The sequence below is a fragment of the Pinus tabuliformis genome, chromosome 4_1 (genome assembly GCF_031772625.1).
Source record: "Pinus tabuliformis cultivar Carrire ecotype Pingquan chromosome 4_1, CPIR1, whole genome shotgun sequence".
NCBI lineage: Eukaryota > Viridiplantae > Streptophyta > Pinopsida > Pinales > Pinaceae > Pinus > Pinus tabuliformis.
In genome coordinates, this window is record NC_142303.1 from 229,694,730 (window position 1) to 229,719,073 (window position 24,344).

Genomic DNA, 24,344 nt, shown 5'->3' on the forward strand with positions numbered 1-24,344 from the left:
TGGATGAGGAATACAACTCTTTCATTGAGAACCAAACTTGGGATCTGGTTCCGCTACCTTCCAATCATAAACTTGTGAGGTGCAAGTGGTTTTATAGGAACAATAAAGTAGTAGATGGACAAGTTAGTCGATATAAGGCACGGTTGGTGGAAAAGGGTTTCAATAGGTATGTGGTGTTGACTATGATGAGACTTTTTCTCTAGTGGAAAAAATGGATTCCCTTCGGCTAGCTCTCTCCATTGCAACAATAATAGGATGGGAGGTGCATCATATCGATGTGAAGAATGCATTTTTTCACGGTGATCTCTAGGAGGAAATATACATGGAGCAGCCACAGGAATATTTGCAAAACACATCTCTAGTATGAAAACTAAAGAAGTATCTTTATGGCCTCAAGAAAACACCTAGAGCATGGTATGAAAAGATGGATTCCTATTTGTTATCTCAAATTTTTGTACGTTGCAATTTAGATTCCAATGTTTATTTGTTGAAGAAAATTGACTTCTTGTTTATCATAGTAATCTAGATAGATGTTCTTTTGATAACAAGTAGTTCATCTTCTGCCATTGCTGAGAGTAAAACTACATTGGATAAGCGATTTTCACTGACAGATGCGAGCTTGCTAAATTTTTTTCCTTGGATTAGAGATCAATCAGAGTGGTTCCGGGATTACCATTTCTCAACCAAAGTATGTTAGAGATCTTTTAGGCATAATTTCACATGAGTGACTGCAAGCCAGCAACCAAACCTTTCTTATTAGGGATAAAGCTTGAGAAACGCAAAGACATAACATTGGTTGATCGCACATTGTACCGTCATCTTGTGGGGAGTATTCTTTATCTAGCTCAGTCCTATCTTGATCTCTCATATTCCATAGGAGCAGTTTCCATATACATGCAGGAGCCACATGAGTTACACTAGAAATATGCAAAGTGCATCCTTTTATATGTTTAGGGGAAAATTACCTGTGGGATTCATTATGTAGCAAATTATTCTTTGGATCTCATTAGGTTCAAAAATTTAGATTGGGCTAGTGAAAACCTTGATCGCAAGTCCACCTCTGGTTATGTACTTAGTTTGGGATTCATCCCAATTTACTCATCAGGAAAGAAGCAGGCTACCATTTCTTTATCATCAATATAGGTCAAATACAGAGGAGCAATCAATGCCACTATTTAGAACATTTGGCTATAACATTTTCTTTTTGAGCTTGGTATTAGTGTCCATCGTCCAAATTTCATATGGTGGGATAATCATAGTACGCTAAAGTTTTATAGAGATCCAATGCAGCGACACCAGACCAAATACATTGACATCCACATGCACTTCATTAGAGAATTGATTCATGATGGGATCATCGATCTGTAGTACTATCCCAGTTTTGAGAAGACTGCTGACATTTTCAACAAGACATTCACTAAGCATAAGTTCCAATTTCTTCGAGATCGTCTCAGGGTGAAGGACAAGACTACCTAAAGTTGTCTTTTCTCTATTTTTTGTGTTATATTTTGAGGGGTGTTTTCTTCCCACTCGATTTTCCCTCTTACAATTTTTTCATGCATTGTACATGGGTACCTAAAATGGCCTTGTTGTCAGGACCCATTCATTTTGCATCACACTCACCTAAGTTATTCTTAAAGGGGGGTGTTGGTTTACATGCACCTAGTTGTCCTTAATTAGCTTCAGTTCAACTCTAATTCTTTCATGTGATGTGCACTTGTGTTTAGTTAGTTAACTCGAGTTCTTACATGTGGTGTGAACTCAGCTTTAGTTAGTTAACTCGTGTACTTGCATGTGGTGTGCACTTGGATTTAGTTAGTTAACCCTAGTTCTTCAATGTGGTGCATGTGCACATTAACAGAACGGAAAGCACACTTAGTTTTATTTAGATTTAATTATCCTTAGTTATTTCATGTAAAATTAAGATTAACTTATTTTCTTCATGTATTGATTCTAGAACCAATATTGAGTAATCAAAATCATTCTCAATTCTAATTGTTATTTCAATTCTTGCAAGTTTATGGCATTATTATTTAGCTAAATCCGTATATGTGCTCTAATAATTTTACAGATATTGAAGTTGTTTGATATTTTGTTAAGGTGATTTTATGTTGCCTAATGATCAGATCATGTATAAGTGTATCTGGAAGGTTTAAACCTTGTGAACAGATTGGTTGTTTTGATTTTCAATCTTTTATGGAGCTCACTCAACGTACAAGAAAGTGTGAGTGCCTTATATGTTTGAAGAACTATTCATTAGAGAACATTATGATGGATTGACATTTTAGTTGCATTTCATCGATAATGAAAACCTATCCTAAGGATGTTTGCAAATTTGTGAAAGCAAATGCGTCAGGCAATCCAAAACGTGAAGGTGATGAGCAGAGAGACAACCTAAAGGTGGTTTTTAAGGTTATGGGGAAGGTGTTGTCTCTAAAATCATTAAATAATTTGTTCTGATGATTTGTTTCTCAACATGAAAAGAATAATGTACATACATGTTTTATTTCCATGGGGAAGTTGTGCCTAGAAAAGGCTCTCAAACTATTGAAGGAGAAATGTCCCAAATTGAACAAATCAACAAGATGGGAAATGGGATGCATCAGTCATTATCTAATGCGCAATAACTATACCATATATGCATAACCATGTGTGGACTTGAGAAACAAATAGAAATTCTAAATCAAAGAAAGATGTATTCTAAAATAGTAGATCATGAGTGGTGACGATTAGCTAAACGAGAAGCTCAACCATTCCAAGAAGGAATGTTATTTATCTCTTTTTCAGAGTCAGTTTCTCATCAGAAATCTTGAAGATCAAACACATTTTGAAAATAGATGTAAAGTTAAATTTGAAGAAAAGTCAACTTCAGCAGTCTTGGGTTATGCAATGAAAAGTTTTGCAAAGGTCCAAGTTACCATTAGTGTGATGTAAATTTTGGTTTAAAGTGAGAGATCCAAGTTGTTATACAAGTGAGAAATATCCAAACTTTTCAAACTTGTTCACAATGGTTGTAGTGGCCGTATCAAAGCAAGGTATGTGCATCTACATTATTTCTCAATTGAAGTTTAGGAAAAGTTTCTAATGAGACTATCTCTTCACTGACAAGATGAAGAAAGGTGCATGATCATGTTACATGACCCCAAATATAAATAAATGATCAAGTAACGCATGAGAATTTTTCTTTGTAAAATGTTGAAGTCAAAGTAGAGTGAAAAGTTTAAAGCCAAGGCAACTTCAAAGTTAATCAAAGTGTGAGTTGAAAGATCCTTGTTATGTGAAGTGAGTCAAAGTCATTAAATTTGTTAAAGTTAGTTGAAAGTTAGTCTTGCCAAAGTGAAATAAAGTATCTAAAGATTATCATACTGTGAAAAAGTCTAGATAACAAAATCTAATTCTCATCATAGTAACATTTTGTTTGACTAAATATTGTGACAAGTATGAGTCTATGTTGGAATTGACCATTTTGACATTATACAATGTTTGCAAGAAAAACTTGGTACTAGAAAAATTATAATGAAGACATGAATAATATGATAATAAGTATCTCAAGTAATTTGAAGAGAGAAGAAAAATTTGATGCAAATGATGCAGCTCAAGCAGGATGAAAGAAGATGATAGTAGATATAATATTGACAAAGAAATAACAAGATGTTGAATCCATGAAAAAGTATATGATAGAGAAAAGTTCAAGCTAGAAGAAGACTATTGAATCTTTGAAAGTGAAGTGTAAGGAGGAAATCAAAACTTAGAGAGAAGGTTTGAGGTGAGTAAAAACCATAAATGCCAAAAGACAAGGATTAGAAAAAGAAACAACCTAAGTGAGGTTTTTAGAAAGGTAAGAAATACTTTCTAAGTAGGAAAATTCACAATGAACCCAAAAGAGAAAGAAGAAAGTGAGCACATTGAAGCTCAGAGGAAGGACTACGAGATTGAAAAAGAACACACATAGCAAATGAAGGGCCTAGTAGAAGGAAAATTCCATAGAAAGGTGAAAGAGGAAGTAGATGTGAGAGGGCCTCATATTTGAATAAATGAAGCAAATGCAAGAGAAGAAAACAACAAAAAGGAAATAATGAGGAAGAGAGTTCGAAGTAGCAAAAGATAATGGAAGAATATGGACAGAGAATATAGTTTGATGTTGCATAGACAAGGACAAGTGAAACAAAGTAAGAATAGAACTATCATGTGTTTAAATTGAGATACTAATGTAGTAAATCCATGAAAAATGACATCCTTAAGTATTTTAATGCTCCTTCTTAAATAATTATGGAAAAATGTGGTATTGGTTTGTTTCCAAAAAATCTAGAAGGCCTTGGAGAGGGAAACCCTACAAGGTATAAACTAGACCTAGAGACAACAATGGGGTAGCGTCCCACTATCACCACAACCAAGACCCTCTACTCTTCATGGAATTTCACTAATGGGAGGAGTCACAATTTATGTTAGGGTCACCTAAGATAGATATTTGAAATGTGATATGTGTGGGGTGACTTGACTAGGCCCTCTACAAGAAAGACACAACAATGGCTCAAGACTCCAATGGGAGGCAAGTCACTTTCTATGCAGAGACCGAGGGACACAAGCATAAGACCTAAGGTTTGAGTAATTTGTTGAATGTTTTAGTTTCCAAAGGTCAAGGCCAAGAGAAAAAATCCACCATAATATATATTAATAAGATTGAGGCTCATGAAACATTCAAGAAGACCCTAAGTTGAAGCAATACAAAACTAGGTTTTACCTCATAGGGAAAACAACCAAGGAAAGAAATTTTATGGATGAAATTGAAGTGGATGCCGACCAAAATGATATATTATGTGTCAAATACTATCCTCTTGATGGTTAGGCTCTCTAGCTCCCAAACTCACATTGCCTAGGGATTCACGCCAAGCCTTAGTTTGCAAGCTTGGCCTTAAAGGGGTCGAAATTAGAGAGAGAAAATATGGAATAATGGAGTGTTTGATCACCAACCAAGTATACTAGTCCACTGTTCCTTTGGAGAATGGAGTTTATAATGAGATAGATCAACCAATAACTTTCTAAGGAGGCTGAAATTTTGATTCCCTAGCAAGAAGATTTCAAGCATTTACCTAGGAAATGGAGAAATGGGTTTTTCGTGGAAGAACTGCTAAGAGTTCACAACTAGGATAGTAATTTACATGTCTTGTTTTAGTAATGTATCAATAATTCATCTAGATAACTTTCAATTACCTTTAACAATTTTAGGGCACAATTTAACATAATCTAGAATCAATAATTCCATACATTAGACATAAGAAAAAATAAATATTCAACAATTAGATGTACTCACATGATAACATGCAAAAGTTCCATCCATTTAACCAAATAATAGCTCCAAAGATAAGCAAATCCAACTCCAAATATAAAAATGCATCCATAAATTCCACAAGAGAACAAGATTGAATTCAGCTAGTTAGACCTGAAATACAAAAAGGTGTGATGATGAGATGTTACAATGAAGGCCTCATTTATTTATATGAGGAGTTTGAGTTCCTATTTGGCCTAGAAGCCCCTATAAATAATAAAATAATGTGCTAGGTCACAAGGTCACCTAACAACCTCTGAAAAAAGAAAATTACATGTATGAGCCGAAACAAGAGAAGGTGTTGATGCCATGCAGACGTAGGCCCTTTAGGGATGACGTTGAGGGAAATGTGTGTAGAATCCATCTAAAATCAACCTCTATGGGTTGTCCCATATATCTTTGACATATTCCATCTATGGACCTCAATTTTGGCTTTAGGACTCAAAAGTGGTCTCATGGGTCTCCAAGTGGCCCAAATGCCCATCTTTGCTCCAATTTTGAGTGCTCTCATGGTGTTGCTAGCCTTCCCATGGATAAATGTATGAAAAGATCCTCATTTAGGCCCTAGAATGGATTTCATCCATCTAATTAGTAATAATTTGGATTGTGGCATGCTCATATAGGTGCATAATCCCACGAAAGTCAATAATGTCAGGAAAAGTGCTAGAATGTTGCGGGTGTTGGAGGTGCCCACAGATGCTAGTGATGATCTACAACTTTTTGTATTCCAATGGCTCTCAATTCTTAACCCATGGGTGTCAATGTGTCTGTATAGAGTACCTGGACCCAAATTAAGTTTCCCATACTTATAGATGCAACCTCCTATAATTTACACATAATATTTAGTGTTGCAACTTTCACCATTAGGTACATTTAATAATTCTTGCATCCAAGTGAACCAAGCTTGGAAGTAATGGGGAAATTAATACTTCATACAAGGCTTCCCTTCCAAAAGTGTGGCTTTAGTCACGTAATGGTGTTATCTCCCTAGGTAGTAGTGGATAATAAATGATATATTTAGGTTTTCTCAACCCCTAAGTGGAGGTGACATGTCCTCTGTCCACCCTTTAATTGATAGGTTCCATGTGAATAATGATGGAAAAGAGGATAAAATACTCTATGATAAATTTCCATGGTAAAAGTGACCAACCTAATGGAAATCCTCATCCTGGGTGTATATATGTGAGGAGGGAGAAATCATGGATGCATGAGTTACCAGCTTTGCCTTTGTTTTTTCATCCCTCTTATGCCTTTTACTTTCTTTTTTATTATTATTTATATTATTTCTCATAGATCAAAGGCTTATAGATTTCTCGTCGTGCGAGTAGTTAGTCTAAACCGGGCCAAGCCCACTACCTTTTGGAATATCACGGCCCTGAAGATGAACCCTAGAAGATATGCAGCCGTCGCCTCTCCTTCGGCCGCCGTCGGGCCCCTGCTCGGCTCTGCCGATGCTGGAGAAGCGTACCGGATTTCTTTCATGACTGAGCTACGGAGCGGACCTCCGGCCCTGAAGACGAACCCTAGAAGCTATGCAGCCGTTGCCTCTCCTTCGGCCGCCGTCGGGCCCCTGCTTGGCCCTGCCGATGCTGGAGAAGCTTACCTCTGTCAAGGACTGCAGGTCTATGCGATTATTGCTGTTCCGCATGTCTTCAGGCAGCTTTCGAGAGCTCCCCTCCCGCTGATTTATTCTGCTATGGACGTTGGGGCCGCCAGTTCTCAGCCCTCTGCCGCTGCATCTGGCTACAGCTGCCCCCATCAGACTGCAGAGGCATTGGCCAAGAACGAATTAGCAGAAAATGCTCTCAGTTTTCCCCAGAAGGCTCTTGGGAAGGAACTTTTCACCCTGGAAGGTCGCTCATTTCCATTAGCTTCTTCTCTGTCCCCCCAGTACAACGAATACTCTGTATTTGACCTTCAGAAATCTTTAACCTTCTTGGATCAGCTTGGACGGAGCATCTGGAAGCCCTTTTGGGCGGATAGCAATGACAGATTCGACGACCCTAGGACTCTCTCTTCTTCTCCTCACAATCCCCTGCGGCAAACACAGGAAAAGAAGGCCCTTCAAAATTCCAGCCTCCTCTCGTCTCAGATCTGCAGAGGCAAGCAGAACTCTGGTCTCTCTGCCTCATTTCAGATCCTGATCAAGCTTATCTCAGGCAAAACTCTGCTACAATGGGTGAGAGCGTCGGATCAAGTGCAAGACCTCAAGCAGGCTCTGGAACTCAAGCTGGGGATTCCCTTTGCAGCACAGCGACTTCTCCACGAAGGTAAACAACTCGAGGATCTTTGCCCCCTATCTTTTTACAACATTAAGAGAAATGCCTCCATTGTTTTAACCCTTCGTTTGAGAGGAGGAGCTGTAGGACAGCCATCCTCAGCTGAGGCATTCTCATACAAGGACGTTGTCCATGCTAAGTCGTCTAAGAGAACAACTCCACCTGTTCAGGCTCCCAAGCCTTTCCTGGTGGATAAACTGGAGGAAACCCCCTCCATTGAAATAAAACACCCAACGTTGGATGAGCAAACCCAACACTTTGCAGAACATGGCATTATTTGCAGGTTTAATGGGCTATGGCCATGCACAGCAGACCTCTTTCAATGGATTCACTCTAACTGGACCAACAACTGCAAGGTTCTGTTATGCTCTAAGGGATTCTTCATTGTAGTGTTTGCTTTCGTTGAGGACTATCAAAAAGCCTTAACTGATGGCCCATGGTTCTGGGGTGCAGCTGGTTTATTCCTCACCCCTTGGTTCCCAGATTTCGATCCCTCTACAGCAGTCATCACCAAACTCCCCATCTGGGTCAGACTTCCAAACCTCCCGGCGCATCTATGGCACTTTGTTGTATTCCAAGGGATTGGCAACTCTCTAGGCCGCTTTTTAGACACAGACATCTCTAGAGGGGAAAAGGGCTTATACACCTTTGCCAGAATCTGTGCAGAAATAGACATGAGCAAAGGTCTCCCGGACCAGATCAATCTCAAAATCGGAGACTTCCATTGGACTCAAACTTTGGATTACGAAAACACAGCCTTTCGCTGCCGAAACTGCCATCATACAGGTCACCTTCAGAGCTCTTGTCCCTCGATGCCAGCCCAAAAGAAGAAAACCAATCCTAAGCAGAAATCCAAAAGCTGGAAGCCACACGATCCTCCCCCCATGGACGATTTTGACTTCAGCACGGATGAAGAGGAAGAGAATAAGGAAGGTTTGGCAGAAGCGTCGGCACAGGATCCGCCCTCGACTGGTCCTGTGGATGCGTCCGTCCCACCAGTCTCACAGAAAAGGAATCATGAATCCTCCACCTCGGATTCAGACAAGGAGACCTCTCCGTCAGCACATCTCAGTTTGCAAATCATGCCAGCTCAGCAAAATCCTCTTGATTGGGTCAAAGTTGGTAAAAAGAAAGGGAAAAAATGCCGAATAGTTGATTCTACTCATGTTGGGTAGAGTCCTCTGTTCTGTTCTTGCTCCTCTGTTCCTCTTGTTTCTTCTCGCTCATCCCTGCTCTCTTCTCTTTCTCTCTTAGGAGCCGAGGTGGATAGCCTATCCTTTCCGGCTGCCTGTGTTCTTGCTTCTCTTGTTTGTAATCTCTTTTGTACCATACGTTCTCTTAATAGAATTAGTTTTTACTGAGAAAAAAAAAAAAGGCTTATAGATTTCTTCGTATGGCATATAATAGTTATTACTTTGTAGGTAGTAGTGTTATCTCCCTAGGTAATAGTGGATAATAGATGATCTTATTAGGTTTTCTCAACCCCTAAGTGGAGGTGACATATCCTTGGTCCACCCTTTAATTGATAGGTTCCATGTGAATAATGATGGAAAAGAGGATAAATACTCCATGATAAATTTCCATGGTAAAAGTGACCAACCTAATGGAAATCCTCATCCTAGGTGTATATATGTGAGGAGGGTGAAATCATGGATGCATGAGGTACCAGCTTTGCCTTTGTTTTTTCATCCCTCTTATGCCTTTTACTTTCTTTTTTATTATTATTTATATTATTTCTCATAGACAAAAGGCTTATAGATTTCTTCGTATGGCATATAATAGATTTCTTCATTTGACATCATGGGTTGGGACATGCAAGATCCTTGTCATCTAAGAGATAACACAACATTGGCCAAGGAACCAAGTGATGGCCATATGAGTGAGGAAGAACTCATGATTGGCTCATTCCCATATGCTAATTTGAATTTCCCGACCATCTTTTGAATTTTTATATTTATTTTGTTTTACTTGTGGCCATCATATACTCTTTCTGTTTCTTTTAGTTGCATCAACCTCCCAAGGAAAATTTCTAGGCCCTAGTTAGGCACGAGGATGTGTCAGTGCCAAATCCCAATTAACTAGTGGTCAGTTGAACCCAAAGAATGGAGGTGGAATATGATCTTATAATGTAAGATGGAGAGTGGTAAGTATGGAATAGGAAGAGATGGTAGAGATGGGGCTATGTTATCTCAATCATGGCTTCCCAAATAATTCCCCTCCTATACCCATTGGGCCATTAGGGGACATCCCACTGCACTGGGATTGAAAATTGACCACCAATTTAAGGTGAGGGAACACTATCACAACCAAGACCCTTCTTTCTTCCACGTTACCTAATAATCCATGTCAAATTCCTAAATACAAACATGCATAAGCATTTGATTTCATAATGAATAAATTATCTTTAGATCAAAAGAGAAACTTCTAACATGTGATTTTGCTAAATGGGAAAGGAAACATATGATTGATGTAGGTGGCATGGATATAAGTAATGCATCATCATTAGCTATTAGTGGTTTTCGGGAGTTGTTGGCTATTAGCTAGAAGAGATGATAGAAGAAAATTTTCTCCTATGAGGTCACTCATTTTACGGGGGTAACATGGTCCAATATTTGTACAAGGACTAGATTAACCTAAAATTAAAGTCAAAGTTGTACATATCTTATCCAAATGGTGATGTAATTGTATATGAGGCAAGTATGGCCGCACTACTTGTTATGTTGAAAATTCATGGTGATCTTAAATCCACATTCCAATGTATGTTTCATGGTAATCCAAAATCACTTGTCATGACAAAGGAAATTTTGAGGAAGGTTCATGGTTAGCCAAAAACCAGTCGATGTGATGTATAATTTGTGGTAAGAAAATACCACTTGAGGATGTTATTATTGATGTTAATCCACAAAAACTCAGAGAATGAAATGTTTGAGGGTTGTTGTAGCTCCGAGAGACAACCCCTGAGATGAGGAGTGGTTAATGCCTAGGACATCTTAGTCTCTCTTGAATATAAATTAGTGCAACTCAAGAGATAGATGTAAAGCGATTTGGATTTTGGTTCAATTACCTTTCTCATAGACAAATTCAACATACACATGAACAATGTATCATTCCCAAGAATAAATGCTCAGGTAAGGTGGTTGACACACAGAGAATGCAGCTTAATTTTTTGTTGCAGTAAAGATGGAAAGGAGAAATGAAAGGGAGGAACCTAGTATAGAGGGTTGGATAAACGTAGAATCTTATGCAACAAATTCGAATAGAATCATGAAAAGATAAAAGTAATGAAGTGTAGAAAATATGGAACGCATTTTAAGGGTTTTCAACTCTATATCTCACTAGTACTATCAGCTATTTCGTAACATAGGTAAATCTTCAATTTCATAGGTATCATCTACTAATACATAACATAGATAAATCTACAATCTCACAGGTACCATTTGTTATCACATAACATAAGTAAATCTATGACTTAAGAGTGAATCAGCAGCTACAATTACACAATTTCTGGAGAAGAAGAAAATACACATATGAAATGACATACAGAGAAGGAACACATACTGCATATCCCAAATTCTTGGAATCACTAGAAATTTTTCATTAATATTCTAGAATGAAATACATGTCCTAGCCCAAACTAGTGGGATTTGCAAGATGATAACAAACTCTTGGAACTAGGAAAACCAAACCTGTCTAATGAGTTTTTTCTCCCTCTTTATAGGGAGAGAGTCCAAACAAACATTACAAAATATATTGAAAGTGCTACAGTTGTCTGAACTACCAACCATTTGAGCATGCAGATGTTCTAGCTGTCCTAATGATTACATAAAAAATCCAATTCTTTTCTTGAAAATGCAATATCAACCGAAACATGAGAAATAGGAGGTGTCTTGATTGACATAAAAAAATATTTCCCATGTTGATTCCTTTGATTTCCTTTGATTTGTCCACGCCTCTTCCATAATATTCCTCCATGATTACTTGTCAATATGCTTATCACTTTCTTCCTTTAACTACTTGAATTTCTTCTTTCTAGAGGAGGACATTGACGAGAGTGGTGGTGTTAAGTAATTGATCACATTTATGCATCCTTAACCACTGAGAATGGGAATTTGAGTGATCTTTGTACTAAGAATTAATTCTTAGTCATACTGCATAAAGATATAAATGTACAATAGAATGGATTCTTTGAACTGATGGAACTGTTCTTCATTTAATCCCCTATAATGTGCACGTAATATCAAGCATGACTAACTTCTTAGAACAAGACACGACCAAGATTTTCCTCCTAGTCTTGACCCACCGATCTCTGTGGTCGCCATTACTCCTGCTACACCAACCTTCTACATGCATTTAATTATTTTTTGACCCATTCATCCTCCATACTCTTTGTATCACAATATCAGAGCCCAATACATCCTCTAACATTACCATAGTGCAACTTCAGAGTTGTGACTCATCGTAAATTTATTTTAAAGGAAATTATGAAAACATAATGTTTCAATGCATTTACCCCCTTTTTTCTTAGCTCCTTATTTCTCATACACCATAGAACCACCACCTGTGACCACCGGTATAATGCTTAGGGGCTCCAGTACCAAAGCCTTTATCCATCATAACTCTATTGAAATTAAATGTTACGAAATCAAAAAGTTCTAATGCCCCTAGCTAATTGTTTCTTATCCCCCTTAACGTTTCTCCTCTATGGGACCGGGTGTCATGAATGTAGGCTCAGTGCTTTGGTGTTAACGTGTTTGGGCTTCTATCGATGGCCTATCTCCCTATATTTTCTCTTTTGCCCTTGGTTCTTTTAAGTCTCCCACAACCACGATCCATCAATGCATCAAAGCTATATTCAATGGAAGTTCTTCAAATTTGAAATTTAAAGAGAAGTTATGATGTCTCCCTTTCCTGATGAGCTCCATAGAACTTGGGTGCTAGGCCCTAGTCTACGCCCTTGGTTCTTCAGGTTTCCATAACCAGCCGCCACCAACACATCGAAATCACCCTTCATCATAACCTTTTCAAAATTCTTTTGCACTGGAGTTCTGAAATCCACATCCCAATATGATCCATAGCACTTAGGTGCTCGGGCTAGATCTACGCCCTTGGTCCTCTGAGTTCTCTTGACCAAATGTTACTTAACATCGAAGCCCTTCCATCCAATTAAAAAATTAAAAAAAACAATTTAAACAGGGGTTACGAAATTTGTTTCCTCCGAAAAGCTGACCCCCGAAATAACGTCACGTTGATGTCATCATCTCCATGTGGCACCTTGTTAGAAATGACATGTGTCACCTATATTTTCCCCATTAAGTCCCCAAATATTCCAAAACTGACTGCCACGTGTCCACTATATGGTGACGTCATACTGACATCATCAACTATCTGTACTTCTCAGGGCCAATCACTAGCTTCCACATGACTTCTTTGGAGGAAAGAAAATGGGGGCCTAGGGGTCCTTTGTTTTGTGATAATTTCCTTTGTATTTCTATTATCCTCGCACTTCAGCGCTTACAACAAACTTAAAATTTTTAAATAGTTACGGGATTTTGATCCTCGAAGTTCTAATATGATTGACACTCTGAAATTCGGGTTTTGATGTTCCTTCCTTCTAACTTCCCACTCCAACATTCCATTTCGGGTCCAATTTTTTAAAAAGACCACGAAGGTCCCTTATGCTCTGACCTCTAATATCACAAAGTCCTAATATCGAGCTCCGATAGTCGACTCTGAATTTTGGCTCTTCCTTTTTTGGTTTTTGATTTTCGGCTCTCCCTTTTAATTTCAGCTTCTGAATTTCGACTCTCCTTCTATTAGTCAACCAAGTTTGCACCAGTATTCCTCTCTACCAGGGATGAAAGAAAGGACCATTAGACCAAAATGCAATATGTTATGACAAGTGACAATAAGGTTCATCCAAAAAAATGCATAGGTGTAATGGTTGAGGTTAATCTAAGAAATCCAGAGTTTGGATATAGCTTATCCAAAGAAAACGTAGGATGCAGTTATGAGTTCCAAAGGAAACCTAACATGATTATTGATGAAGATGTAGGGGGAGTAAAAGGTACAAGCATGAATATATATTTCCAAACCATGTATGAGAAAATTTTTCTTAGAGACTTAGTGGATATAATGATTAGCAATTCATGTACTCCACTTGACAATAACTTTTTTATATGGACTTCAACAATGATTATTGTTTTGCATGTACAAGATGAAAAATAGATAATATGAAAGCTTAAGAATGTGAAATATGAAATATTGTAGAAGAAGGAAGATGAAGGCAAGGAGTAGTGAAAGAGAAGAGAATCAAGGATGAATATGAAGAAGGGACCAATTTAATGGAGATTGCATATTGAGATCACAAGTACTCATTAAGGAGGAGATGAAAGAATAAATCATACTTGTGATGCTTAATGAATAAATTATGTGATGGATTGTAATGATGTAGGCTAAATTCAAGAAATTTACATAAGAATGAGAGGTGAAGACAAAATGAGAGAAGTTAAGGATAAATACCTCTTTAGAGATTTATGAAGATGGTTTGAATGCAATTTTCAGTTATGATATATTTGTTATGGTTACCTATTCTTATATATAAAATGATCATTTGTACCATAGATATACACACAAGAATGATTAATTAATACATAATTTCTTCCTTCATGGGTTTTCTATAGCATCTACATCTGACATGCCTTGCTTTGTATTTTTTTGTTTCATTCATTATGGGCTAATTTCATCAAGGAAGAGCATTGTCTAGTTATGATAGATAAAAACTCTTGTTATGTTAATCAAGGTAGTAGGAGTGTGGGAAAATATATTGGATACAAGCGATTAGTGAAGACAATTCTTTAGTTATGACAGATAAACACTCTTTTTATGTTAATCGGGGTAGTAGGAGCGTGGGAAAATATATTGAATGCAAGCGATTAGTGAAGTTATCTATGTTGTTTTGGCTTATTGGGAAGTTATATCCAATTGACAAGTGTTATCATAACAACAAGTCAGGAACCAAGAGGTCAAGAAGGGAGAGATCGAGGTAATAATGTGTACACTGAATGTGAAGCTCACTGGTCTTACACATGGAAAATTAGCAAGCACTTGATAATTGGAGTATCCAGACAACATTGTAAGGATTACAATGTTTAGTTTAACAAAAAAACTCCATTGACCCAATAGGTGGATGGCTAGCACAACATGTGTCAACATAGTGGCAAGTTGGGGATATATACATAGAAGATGGAAGAGTGTAGCATCACTATGAAATCACGATATTTAAAATTCCACCAACCATACACATGTATAATCACATGTATAACTATTATAGAGTTGGGGAAATGAGCATGAAGTGATAATCATCTTGAGCAATAATAGACCATTCGACAGTAGAAACTTCATTGACCCTACGCATGCAAGGATAAAAGAGAGTCGACAGAAAGGGCTTATCATAGGACTGAACACACTTAAGGAAACCTTAGCAATGAAAACATTGTTTACCATGCACATGGATGACTTGGTAAGAGTCAAGGATTCGGTGAATCAGGGATTTAAACATGACCAAGGAAAGATATGAGAGTAAGAAAGGGTCTTTTTGCTAACATGTGGATGGTCGATAGAATATGAAACGTTAAGGTAAAGAAACAATTAACAACCCACATCGATTCTACATTGGAATGTTCATAGTATGAAGGTAGCAAAAAGAAGAACACATCTAAATAACACATTATGAATAAAAAAAATTGAAGTTTGCAATTTATTTTTAAAAACTCTACACTACCATAAAAGAATTAAAAATGATACCCAAATAAAATATAAATGTTGTAAGGTTTTCTTCATACATTTTAGACTTCAACATCAATATATATAACAATTTTGCACTCCTCACATGCTTTTTATGAGAAATAAAAAATCTCAAAACTATATATAAAAATTAAAAACCTCTTTTCATTAAATGTCCATGGCCCTCCTCAAGACACTTAAAAGTCTAACATTGTCCAATGTCTGAAATATAGTTTCAAATTTATTCTCTCCAATGCCTAATACAATGGCCAATGTCGAAATAAAATTTCAAATTTATTCTCTCCATGAAATGCAAATTTGTTTTTCATGACTTCATTTTACGTTTTATACTAATTAGTTGATGTTAAGTTTTTTTTCATTGGTATAATGGGAACATAACACCTCATTATTCTATGAAGGAGCGTTTGGTATGTTAAAGCTAAGTTTGGAGGGGCGATGGAGATCCCTGGTAAGAGTTTTGAGCGAGTTTTTGTTATAAGTTTGGTTTGGAGAAATGGTTGAGAAATTTCTAAGTTTAGTTTGGTGGGGATTTTCTATCGAAGAGTTAGAATATGGAGTTTTCTCAAGAAGAGAAGACGCAGTGGAAGGGTTGATAATTTTCAATTTTGATGGGGAATTCAGGGACCAACTGAGTCACCCCTATGTATCACTAGGGACAATATGAAAGTTTGACTAGAAGCTAGAGTTGGAACCAACTTTGTGTGAGTTGACCTACCCTCGAGTTTGTGATGGGGATAAGGTTAGGATTTGTTTCGACAAAACCCTTTTCCTCTCCACTTTCGAATAACTTTTCAATGGATGCTTCTAGAGTAACAAACCCTCGCAGTGGGAATGGTTGTTCTGTGGGGGTTCGTATGGCGAGTTTTTCCAATAAATTGATTGGTTTAAAGGAGCAATCCAGAGTGGTTGCACAAGGTACAAGTAGTATGGTTAACCTAGAGATTGACAACAATGGGATGGATAAGCTATTTTTCTTAGTATAGCAGACATTAAGGGCTTCTATTTTAGAACACTTTGGGAAATAGTCAATAAAATTTCCTAGATCAAACTTTTTGGGGGATGTGACATGGATTAGAAGGTAAAATCATTTCGAGCTCATTAAAATAAATCAATATTAATTTTAGGGAGAAAAATTAATATGAGTCGAGTGGGTAGTCATTCTATGAGGGCACTGGTTGGAAATTTTAACTATGTCTCTTTCAATTAGGAGTAAATATAAAGGTATGTAACTCAATCATGGAAACCCCTTATTCGTTATTCTTCAAAGGTGATTTTTCTCATGAATAATTTGTTATATTTTCATTTTTTGTCTGAACAATAGCTAGAGGTCATCCTTAAGAAATCCTAGGAGGTTGGATTCTGTAACTTATGGGGTTTAGAGATGGCATATTAAATTTAATCCTTTTTTTGGAGAAGCCCAAAACCTAAAACCTATGGGTTAAAATGCTAGGTTTTCCATTAGCGCTTTGTTTGAGACAAATTATAGAAAAGGTGGCCAACGCTATTGGAGAATTCATTTCTCTTTTATGATTTATCTATGATAGCATTTCTCAAAGGGATTTTATGGCATCTTGTGGATATGGATGTCTCTTCTAGTTTTTCGGTGGAGATTAAACTTATTTTTGGGAAGTAAACTTTATGCTAATATTTGGACTTTTGGAAAGTCTCATTTAGGTATTTCATATGCCATTAAACAAGAATTTTAAAAGGAGTTTGCCTAAAAATTCCTTTTAAAAATTGCACAATGTATAATTTCTCATGTTTTGATGGTTAACAGATTCACAAATCTCTTGGAGCTTAGGGAGAAAATCCTAGGGCTATTGGGTTGACATCTCTTGGTTATGATTTGGACTGTTTCGATAAATATTTAGTTAGAAATGTGGACACCTATTCTATCCAGCACCAAGATCAGGATAAAAATATATGTGGGGGCAGTTGTGTCACAATGCCAAAGAATTTGAGAGAAGGTTTGGAGTTTAGTTTAGTTGAGGATGGGGGAAACCTAATAGGGTTTTCTCTTTCTCTTAAGACTTCCATCCAAGTTAATGTGGGGGAGTATGTGAGTTTAAGGTTGAAGAGTTCAAACAACCCTATTAGGTTTTCAGTATAGATTGATTATGAAGCTATACATTCTTTGGTGGATCTGAAAGAGGCATTGTTTCTGAAGACCAAAGATATCAGTATTGTGGTCTCAAGGACGACAATTTCTAAAGAGGTTGTCATTTTTTCATATGAAATTTATATGGTAGAACCATTTGAGGATTCGAATTTGAGATCAAATAAAACCCTAATAGGGTTTATGTGCCTCTCGTCTCGTAAGTGAGTCTTACCACTGTGGTGAATCCAATTTCACATCTAACTCTTTCTCATGTGGTGCAGGATTCTAATTCAAAGGTTCAAGATGAGGTCATCAACCCTCCACAATATGGTGTTGATGCAACTTTATTTGAAGATATTTAGAGTAAGATATATGATTTATCAATCTCTCTGATTCAATATGTTACTCCAAAAGATATTTTATTATTGGATGAATCAAAAACAATTATCTTTTTAAATTTTGTAAGAAATTAAAATTTGCAAAATTCTATTTTAAATTCTTCGGAAGAGATCCATGAAGCTATTTGTTCAATCCCAAATGTTTTTCCTCCTTTTTCAAATATTCATGTAAATATGGTGGTTGGTAATAAATCTATGGCTTTTTCTTGTTTTATAAATTCTTTGTTGAGGAAATTTAGATCCCCTAATACTGCCCATTTTACTTTTGGTTTCACAAAAAGCTCAAAGTATTTGTCTATAAATTCACTTGTAAGTACATTTGATAAAAGCTATAATTCTAATTTAGGGATTAAACATATAGATCCTAAATCCTTTTTGACATTTTTCCTTAATAATATTTAGGAGTCTCCCTAGGGAAAGAGTTGTTGGACTCAAGTTTTCCTATGATCAAATCCCTTGTCCCTTCTTATAAGGAAATTTTAAATTTAAATCCTCTAAATGTTTATCCTACAACAAGTTTTAAGGAAATGGAAAATTCAAATCTTGTCAATCCTTTTACAGATGCCATTGTTAGGAAGAAGAAATAAAATAAGAAAGAAATGGCTTGAGAAGGAGCTATTTAGGGTGGTATATTTAAGGAAATTTCAAAACTTTCGGGTAAACCTAGGGCACTTAGAGAAGAGAAACCCTCTCAAGAAGGTCATCCATGATTTTGATGTCTTTAAATGTAAGGGGAGTAGGGGGAACTTCCAAGACATATAACCTCAAGAGATTAGTGGAGTTAAATAGGCATTCTATTATTTAAATCTTGGAAACAATGGTGGCTGGAGAAAGAGCTCACGAAGTTTTCCCTAAAAATTGTCCTAGATGGAGTGTCTGTTTTGTAGATGCTTTAGGAATTTCCAGGGGACTAATGGCTATGTTGGGTCCAAGGGTTGCAAATTTCAAAACATTATTTTCAAGGGTTGGTATTTATTTTAGAAGGTTATTTTATAGGTTTGTATTATAGGATAACATTTGTAAATTCATATGGGTATCATGATTACAGGAATGAGTTTTAGAACCATATTAATGGTATTGGTTTACATCAAGATCGATCTCTTGTTTTAGTTAGGGATATAAATTTCAAAACCTCTGTTAAATAAATTTGGGGTTGTAAGGCTTGTATTGACCCTTTAGCTCAGGATTTTAACCAAAAGATTTAGGATGCAAATATTCTTGATGTGTGTCATGTTCCACTTGTCCCTACTAGGAGAAATGAGATAGTGGTGGATAATGGGATTTCTAGGAGACTTGATCATCTTATAATTATTGATATTCTAGCAAACAAAATCGAATGATATCATTCCTAGACTAGCCCTAAAGGTATTTCTAACCATATGCTAATTTTTCTACAAATGGATTTTTAAGACACTAAGATTAATTATCCTTTTAATTTAAACCACACTTGGTTGGAAAATGAATCCTTTACTTCTTCGATTAAGAACTCTTAGTAGCAACTCTCTTATAGAACTTTTGATTTTAGCATGGAATCTTGGGTTACTAAGATGAAGGAGATTAAAAGGAAAGTAAAGGACCGTGAATTATAAAAAAAAAAAAAAAAAAAAAATATGAATGGTTGTTAATTGAACAAGAGTATGAAGAATTTTGTCATTCCTTTGTGAGCTTAAACTTCCGAGAAGAAGTAAAATTACATCGTTGTAGTCTAGATTAGAGAAAGAATCAAATTTTAAATGAAGAGGAGTCACAAAGACTGAAAAAGTAGAGCAACTTGGGTTAAGTATGGTGATGGAAATAGAATTTTTTTTCATAACTTTGGAAATTTATGAAAAAATAAGAATTATATTTGGGAGCTAAATGCTGGAGTTCATGATATAAAAAAATCTCTAAGAGATTTGGAAATGGTAGCAAGGAACATTTTTCAAATATTTTTAAAGATGTATCAATATTATATTAGATTAGTTTCAAGTTATCAAAAAATATCCAAGGTTTTTCTCGTATGAAGACTCTTCAAGAATTGGTAACACATTTCACGGTGGAAGAACTAGAACGTGTACTGAAACACATTGTGAATGACAAAATCTGTAGTCTCGATGGGTGGATAGTTAAAATATACTTAGCTTTTTTTATTTAATGGGGGAATATATCTTGAAGGTCGTAGAGGAGAATAAATTAAAAGGAATGGTTTCTGGAGCATTAAATGCTATCTTTATCGTGTTGATTCCTATATGTTCTAAGCCAGAGACTTTTAATGACTTTTGACCTATTTAAATTTGTAGCCAGATATATAAAGTCATCACCAAGACTATTTATAATAGGTTAAAAGATAAATTAGTTGAATGGTATCCCGAAAACAATTTAGGTTTCTCTCTGATAGATATATACATGATGCAATAGGTGTATCTTCATAATCACTACACTCAATCAAGTTAAAAAGGTTGGAAGATTTGATATTAAAAATGGATCTAACAAAAGTCTATAATAAAGTTAATTGATATTTTTTAAGATTGATCCTTCTAGAATTTTGCCTTGACCTAGACATTAGAAATTGGATAATGGATGCGTCTCCCATTGCTTTTTCTTGTGTTAGTAAATGTCTCTCCTAGTTTGAGGCAAGGTTTTCCACTTTCTCCGCTACTATTTTTTTAGTAGTGGAAGGTTTAATAGATTAATTGTGCATACAGGAAGAGATGACAATTTAAAAGGGATAAAGGTGACAAAGTCTCACTTCATTAGCCACTTAATTTTTGTTGTTGATGTATTGTTATTTGGTGATGAAACTATTACAAAACGGAAAGTATTCTATAGAATTATTTCCTTATTTTTTTGAAGCATATGGGATGGAAGTGAGTATCCAGAAATCTACATTTTTACAGAAAAAAATTCAAGAAGACACTTTAGCCATTATAAGCTCTTTTTTTCCTTACCAAGTGGAAGAATTAGAGAAAGGATTAAAATATCTAGGTTATTTTTTGAAACCTAATAGTTATCACAGGGTGGATTGGTTCTCTCTAGGAGGGTGAATAATATTTGTTATGTCAGTTTTAGAGAGTATTATTGTAAATTGGCTCACTCTATCAGAGATTCCAAAATATATCATTAATAAAATAAGAGAAAGAATGTTTAGTTTTCTTTGGATTAGAAAGAATATGAAAGAGGGTGTACATATTGCATGATAGGAGGTTTTATCTCAACCAAAGGAATCAAGTGGCTAGGGATTTAAAAATTTGTTAGATGGTTTGATAAAGCTTTGGCTCTAACCAACCTTTGGAGAGGTTTTTATAACAAACCTATTCAAAATTCCATGTAATAAAGTTAATAAAGGAAAAATAGTAACCAAGGTCATGGGACACATATTCCAAGTGGAATGTTGGGAAAAACATCCTAGTGGGTGTTCATTTGGCTTATTATGTCTAAGGAAATTGGCAAAGGAAATGACAAAGGCTTTGTAAATGAAAAGTGGCATTAATTGACATTTTATTCATGAAAATAATTGAAATTAGGAGAAAAGGAAGCTGAAAGGTCACAAGTTGCATGTGAGGAGGAAAACAAAGGAAAATAATGGAAAATGAAGAAAATAGAGGCCTCATTAATAAAAAGACTTATGAGGATCATTTCGCAACCTTTATTTTCAATTCAGATTTTTGTCACTTCAGTTTTGGAGCTCTCTGTATTCTCCAATACTCTTAGACACTTAGATTATTCTTGGAGCACTTTAGCATTGGAGGAAATAAGGTAAGGGAAGGACAAGAAAGAAAGAGGAAGCAAGGATCAAGTAAGGAAGAGAAGAAATCAAGAAACTACAGTGAAATTACTTGTAGGTATCGAATTGCGTGTATGATTTCCTTATTATTTTTGGCATGCATGGTACATGCATGTGTTATTTTGGTTCTCTTGTTGTCATTCACATGGGTCTTTCCAGGTGCGATAGTGATTTTCAGCCTTGCCTTATATTTCTGGATAGCCATGTTTTGATGGGGCTCTCTTTTTTTTGGTCAGACTGGATTGTTGGATGAATTCAAAGCTAAGTGGGGTGATCTGAAGATTAATCACAAGGCCAAGGAATCCCTTGTTGGTATATAGGGCAAATCCTGGTTGTGAAGACTCTTTATTGGGTCTAGAAATCCCTTGACCAGTAATGGCAGGATACACAATAAAGGATAGAGGGTGGAGACCTTGTAGGCCTAAGAATCCCTTAGTCAATAATGGCGGGATACACAGTAAAGCTGAGAGGTGGAGATGGACAAAATTCCTCACGGTTTAAGTGGAGAGATCTAGAGGCATCCATTCTTATTTAGGGCCTAATGATACAATGAGATTGTGGTAAAGCTTGGTTGTATTAACAAGGGTTTTGGGCCTAGGAATCCCTTAGTGGATATAAAGTAAAGCCCAAGGAAGCCTTCATTGGTTTTGTTGTGAGTCCCACATTCATGCTTGGAATATGGCACGGGGTGATTGGATGAAAGAAAGATTTGGTTCAACCCAATCCATGGTCAGGTGGTTCATGGAAGTCCCTGACTTGGTTGGCTTATGCATACATTAATAAGAACTCATTTTTCTTTGGTATTTCATGTGTAATTGTGCTTGTTAATATGTGGTTTTTATGGTTGTTTCACTCTTTTTATTATATTGGTCATATGATGGTTATAAGCATGTTTAATGACAAACTTTGGTTATGATATCATCATGATATGATTAGTACCATAAAGGTGAATGAATATATGACCTAATAGATGATAATGCAACTATTGTGATAAGGCATCAATTCTTCTTAATGATTACCAGATAAGTATGAGACCCTTATGCTCAGATATATGGTTATGACCCGTAGGGGTCAGGTCAGGCCAGGTCAAGTCCTTGTACCAATGTTTTCATTAGTAGAGGTCAGGTCAAGTACTTGTACCATTTTTTACATTATTATATTTAATTCATTGTATCATTTCTCGAAGTTTCATGAAGTTATGGGCAGAGGCCTCAGACCTAGCCCTGAAAAAGTGGTACCAAATCTAGGGTTGTTGGTGTTATGGATAAATTCACCCTAGGGTCTTGGGTTGAGAACGCCAACAGAGCGGAGGGCTTACAACATAAATAGGCATGTAAACAGGAAATCCTAATACTTAACTACTGAAGTAGGAAGAAGAGGTATTACCCGAAGGTCCTACGTTTGAGGTCATTCCCGTAGGGACCAAACCCTCTGCTTCTTCCAATGATTTAGAACCTACAACTCATTCAAACAAAGTGTATACAACAGTAGTAATAGAAATCATGTTCATGATATAGGTGTTAGGTCATATAAGCATGTAAGCAAATAAGAATTAACATAATATTCATAATGAAATCACAACATAGATTAATGCATTAAGATCTTAAATATCAGGAACAAAACAACACCTCTTTATTGATGTAAACTAAAAAGTAAAGAAGAACTACAACCTAAGTCGTCTGTGGGATACAAGCAAAACCATCCTTTGGATCCGTCCTACCGAGGCTTCAACAATCCTCCTCCATCAATATACACAAGGATGTCATAAAGGGATGAAGGACATCTCGAGAAGGAAACAGAGGTTTCCTATGACTTGGGAGTGTAGAAGGCATGGGGATTTCTTCAGAATTGATCAGGGATGTAATCAACTATAATATCAATATCATATATCTTCTAGGCCTTCCCATGGAGGTCTTTTTATACTTCTCCAAATTAGTTTTTCATTTGGGAAATAGTTGGGCCACAAACTACAGTAGGTGAGTAACAGATAAAACCCATAAACTCTACTCAGATTTAAGGAGATTATATATTTTTTAATTTTTTAACACATATACGCGGGTTGGGTATAGATTGACCCATGTGTACATGCTATTTATACAGGGAAAAACAACGTATGGGATTTAAAACATTGTTTTTTTAAATTTGGACCAAGTCTGGAAGGGAAGGGTTGCCCTAGGCCATAACACAGAGCATCAAATCTACCAAGGGTGGTAAATGGTGCTATAACAGATGCCCCCTAATATATGAGGTCAGAAGGGGTACATGATGGCCGAAATGTATTAAGTGTATAGAAGGAATCATGCCAAGACCTGAGAGGAGTTCACCAGAATTCAACCTGCCAAGCCAGTGGAAGAGATCAGAAAGAAAGTTGTTGTCTGAGGCGGGCATACCCATGCTCAGAGATAATAAAGCATGTCCACATATCAAATACAAAATCGGATCCAATATGTATACAAGTATAAAATAATTGAAAATACATAGTGGATCATCCGATCATATCCATAAAAGTACATGTCTCAATATCACATATAAAGAACTAATTAATGAGGCTGAAGTATAAAGCTGATCATTGAAGTCATAAAGCTGATCCAAAAAGTACCAAGTCAAATGGTGGAACAAATGGTACTACACGCAACTTGGGTGCCAACATATAGGATGTCACTGTAATGAAATGCAA